Raw genomic sequence first — 5,555 nt, 5'->3', positions numbered from 1 at the left:
AGGGAGAGAGAGAGAGAGAGAGGAAGAGGAGGAGGGAGAGATACAGGGAGAGGAGGAGGGAGGGAGGGAGAGGAGGAGGGAGAGGGAGGGAGGGAGCCAGGGCGCCTGGATCCTGCAGAGTCCTCTCCGCCCTCCGCTCACGTGTGCTGTAATTGTAGTCCGCGCCAGCAGCGACCTCCCTGGATGGCGAGCTCCTAGCACTGTTCGCCCGCTATTTCTGCAGCTGGCCCGGGAGATCTTGGTCTCGGGCCGGCGCGCGCCGCCGCCGCCCGCAAACGCAGCAGCAGCAGAAGCCGGGCAGGCAGAGGCGGCCGCCGCGTTCGGGCGCTCAAGGTGACTTCTGCCCCACCCCGAGCAGGCTGGTGCGTCTGGCTCAGAACTTGGCGGCGGGGGCTTTGGGGAGAGGTCGCTTGGGACCGCGGATCGGGGGGGGGGGCGGGAGGGCTTCGGTTCGGAAAAGATGCACCTGCTTAGTAAAAGCAGCCTTCCCGGATTGCCGGCTGGAGATAATGGGAGCTGCGATCCAGCGCGCCTCCGGGTGACAGAACGGTGGCCTGGTGCGAACAAGCAAGCGTTTAAAACGCAACACTTGCATCCGACTCTTTGGTCCGCAAGGGAGACCTCTGAGAATAGACCAGGGGTCCCCAACCTTGGCAACTTTAAGACCTGCGGACTTCAACTCCCAGAATTCCCCAGCCAGCGATGCTGGCTGGGGGATTCTGGGAGTTGAAGTCCACAGGTCTTAAAGTTGCCAAGGTTGGGGACCCCTGGAATAGACTATTCTCTCTATAGTATAAAGCAGGGGTAGTCAACCTTGGCTCTTTTATGACTCGTGGACTTCAATTCCCAGAATTCCTGAGCCAGCTTAGCTGGCTCAGGAATTCTGGGAGTTGAAGTCCAATAGTCATAAAAACCAAGGTTGACTACCCCTGGTTAAAGGGTAGTTCACACGCTTCTGTCTTCGTTTGTTCAGAAACACCAGAAAAGCAGCCGGAGTGTCACTTTCCTTTTAAGATTGGTTATTTATTTATTGAAGTTATATGCCTCCCACTTTACTATTTTCAGATCGGTACTTTAACCACTTTCCTATGCACTAGTCATTTATTTTTTTTATTCCTGGAAAGCTTTTATTACAGTAGTCAAAATGTTTATTATGCAATAAGAATTTTTGCTGTGTCGCAACTGGGCTGCCGTTCCGTAGAGTATGATTGGATGCATTTTCTACTCCGAATCCTTTGTTTTCCAACTTTTTGCATGTCTAATTAGCAAGGGAAGATGGAAGAGCTGCATACATTTTTTTGTTGTTCAGTTGTGGTAGGAGCTGCATCTCCGGAAAGGGGCAAAACGTGATTGTTGTGGTGAATTGGCGGCATCCCGCTCTGGTTTTCAATTGAGTCTCGTAGACAGTGAGAGGTTTGCATCTGGAGAAAAAGGCACTCTGCACGTAGTCAGAGGCACTGTTTTCTCGCATCACCCTTGTCTAAACTTTGCAGTTGAAAGCAAGCAAGCAAACAAAAAAAGGTTGATTAATCCTGGCTCAGGTAAGCAAAATGCTGTGCTTTAAAGGCTGTTCCTCTGTAGTATGCCAAAATTTGTATAGAGTTGTATGATACGGTGTTTGTGTAATCAAAAACCACCATTTTAGGAATCAAATTGCAGACATAAGGGACTTAACTGGAATAATTCTCCCACCCCTGCTATCTGTACTCTTGTTTTTAAAGAAGTGATTCATGTATGGAACTGGAAGCATTATTTAGTTTGCTCTTGAGGGCATTTTTGTACTTGTAGGGTGGGGTATAAGCTTGTAACTCACAACAAGTACCGGCAAATATAGATCTATTTCAGTTAATACGTTATGATGATTAAATGCCATAGAGGTAATGCCAAATATAGATTTTAAATGTTTATCGGCAAACCTTAATCTATAATGTTAACAAGAAGAAAGAATCAGAAAGGGATAATGCTGTTTCTGAGACATATTCTCAGAGCTTTTTTTGTCATAGTATGCCCAGAACGGAGTTCCGGCACCTTTTTTGGATGGAACCTTGTAGGGTAGGCAAGGCAGGTTGTATGACATGTGTGAGTTCCGGCACTTTTTTTTTTTTTACAAAAAAAGCACTGCATATTATTCATGACAATTGATGGTGGTTAGCTTAGTTGAAAATGTATAATCTGTCTACTGCGGCGTTTCTCAACCTTGGTGGCTTTAAAGTGAGCGGGAATTCCTGGAATTGAAGTTCACCCCTCTTAAAGCCACCAAGGTTGAGAAACACCGCTCCAGGTAGTCCTCAACTTACAACCATTCATTTAGCGACCGCTTGAAGTTTACGGCAGCACTGAAAAAAAATGACTTCTGACCAATCTTCCCATTTGCTGGAATTGGGTATGTCTAGTTTAATGAAGAGAAGGACGAGGGGGGGACATGATAGCAGTGTTCCAATATCTCAGGGGCTGCCACAAAGAAGAGGGAGTCAAGCTATTTTCCAAAGCGCCTGAAGGCAGGACAAGAAGCAACGGATGGAAGCTAACCAAAGAGAGAAGCAACCAAGAACTAAGGAGAAACTTCCTGATAGTTAGAACAATTAATCAGTGGAACAACCTGCCTCCAGAAGCGGTGAATGCTCCAACACTGGAAGTTTTTAGGAAGAGACTGGACAGCCATTTGTCTGAAATGGTATAGGGTTTCCTGCTTGAGCAAGGGGTTGGACTAGATGACCTCCAAGGTCCCTTCCAACTTTTTTTTTTTTATTATTATTATTATTATTATTATTATTATTATTATTATTATTATTATTATTATTATTATTATTATTATTATTATTATTATTATTATTATTAATCATTGCAGCATCCCCCACTGTCATGTAGCACTTGGCCACTGGTGTATATTTACAACAGTTGCAGCATCCCAGGTTCATGGGATTTCCGTCTGCAACCTTCCCAGCCATCTTCTAAACAAGCAAAGTCAATTGAAGACGCTAGAGTTGTTTAATGACCATTTAATTTACCTAACAATAGCAGTGGTTCACGTAGCCTTGGCAGAAAAAGTCATAAAATTGAGTCCGACTCACTTAACAATCAACTTGCTTAGCAACAGAAGCTCTGATCCCAATTACGGTCATGTTGAGGATTACCTGTACGGAGTTTATCAGATTATGGTTTTTTTTAATATTTTATTAATTTTCTAATTTTACAATCATGAGTACTTAATAAACAACGTGTTGTCTGTGCCCATTAGTAATTCAGTGGTACATATTAACTTTCTCAATACTACATCATCCAGTGTGATGATCCTCTCATTTTCCGGTGCTGTACATTTTTCCACACTGGGCAAATATAGTTCTTGTTACTGTGAATACATATACAATTAAATATAGACATGTTCATCACATTTTCTGATATTATACATAATATCGATAGTGTCAGTTTATAATATCTTTTCTAGCCAGAACATATCTCAATTGCATTTGCACTTAAAATCCATTTGTTCAATCAATATTTTGTTTTTCCCGCTTTTTAAAAATTTTAATTTCCCATCAGTGTTCAAAATCTCTATCGCTTATAATTTTTTCATAATAATTTATATTTGGGTAACCAAAAGCTTCCCTTATTCAAACCCTTTTAGAATTTTCATATTTCCTATCTCATAACAACGTATAATATTCTAGTTACAAATCCTATCCTTCTAATTATAATAATACTTTTATTTCCAACAGTTATCTACAGTATTTTCTTAACCATATTCAAACATCTGTTTAACAGTATAATATCCCATTTAATAGGTCAAAACTTTCCTTTTCTTTTGTAAAGCATTTTTTTAATAAAGATTTTATTCATTTTCTCTTACATACATATATTAATTTTTCAACCAACATGCCATCTGGGTTTTAAAACGCTAATGCATATTCAGTTCCTAATCCTTCATTCTTTCCTCTAGCCATTGATAAAATAAATCCCAAGTTTGGTAATATTCTGTTTCTTCTTTATCTTTCAGTCTCATAGATTCTTGCCAAACAAAATTCAAAATTAATGAGTTTAGATCTTGGAAGAATTTTTTCTCAAGTTTTATCGGAATTGTTTGAAATAAAAATAGAATCTTCGGCAATACATTCATTTTGACTGTTGCAGTTCTTCCTAGGATTGATAATGGCAGATTCTTCCACCTTTCCAAATCCAGTTTTATTTGTTTCAATAATTTTATATAGTTATCTTCTTTTATTGTTGAGCATTTGGCCGATAAATATATACCCAGATATTTAACCTTTTTCACTATCTGTACCTCTGTTTTTTCTGACATTTGTTTTTTCTGTTTATCTGTAAGATTCTTAACTATTACCTTGGTTTTTTTCTCTATTTATTTTTAATCCTGCCATTTCTCCATTCTGTTCTATCTTTCCCCATAAGGGGGAAAGTGAACATCTCCAAAGGTTCTTCTAGGTCTAGGATAAATACTAGATCATCAGCGAATGCTTGTAATTTATATGTTTCGCCTTTTATCTCCAGCTCTTTAATTTCTGTATCTTGTCTAATATTTCTATTTAAAACTCCCAAAGTAAAAATGAATAGCAATGGGGATAGTGGACAGCCTTGCCGAGTTTATCAGATTGTTTATTGCATGGAAAACGTGCATGGAAGAATCCAAAATGTCAGTTTGGCTTAGTAGACAATAGGAACTTGGTTATTTGTGTTGATAAACTATAAGATAAAGCTAAGAGGGACATAAGAAACAGCCATTATACCCATTTCACAGACTGGGGATTGAGGTTGTGTGATCCTAGTGGACAATCACTTAAATATGAGCCAGCAGGGTGCTGCAGCGGCCAAAAAACCCAATACAGTCCTAGGCTGCATTAACAGAGGGATAAAATCAAGATCACATGAAGGCGTTAGTACCGCTTTACAATGCCAAGGCCACACTTGGAATACTGCATCCAGTTTTGATCACCATAGTATAAAAAAGATGTTGAGACTCTAGAAAGAGTGCAGAGAAGAGCAACAAAGATGATCAGGGGACTGGAGGCTAAAACATATGAAGAACCGTTGCAGGAATTGGGTATGTCTAGTTTAATGAAAAGAAGGATTAGAGGTGACATGATAGTGGTCTTCCAACATCTAAGGGACTGCCACAAAAGAAGAGGGGGTCAACCTCCAAAGCAGCTGAAGGCAGGGCAAGAAGCAATGGATGGAAACTAATCAAGGAGAGAACCAATTTAGAATTAAGGAGAAATTCCCTGAGAATGAGAACAATGAATCATTGGAACGGCTTGCCTTCAGAACTTGTGGATGCTCTATCTGGAAGTCTTTAAAGAAGAGATTGAGCAACTATTTATCTGAAAAGGTGTAGGGTTTCCTGCTTGAGCAGGCAGTTGGACTAGAAGACCTCCAAGGTCCCTTCCAACTCTGTTATTCTGTTATTTTGTTATTCTATCAAATCAGTCAATATATACAAGATGATGGTTCCAGGTTTTCACACAATTAGATTCATTGTTGTGGAACATTTTCTACTGTGCATGGGGAGGGGAGGAGAGAAAGAGAGAGAGAGAGAGAGAGAGAAT

Source organism: Protobothrops mucrosquamatus, unplaced genomic scaffold (assembly GCF_001527695.2).
Source record: "Protobothrops mucrosquamatus isolate PMUCROS unplaced genomic scaffold, P.Mucros_1.0 scaffold5639, whole genome shotgun sequence".
In the NCBI taxonomy this organism is placed as follows: Eukaryota; Metazoa; Chordata; class Lepidosauria; order Squamata; family Viperidae; genus Protobothrops; species Protobothrops mucrosquamatus.
The sequence above is the reverse complement of the archived record's forward strand: the minus strand, read 5'-3'. Positions refer to the sequence as shown.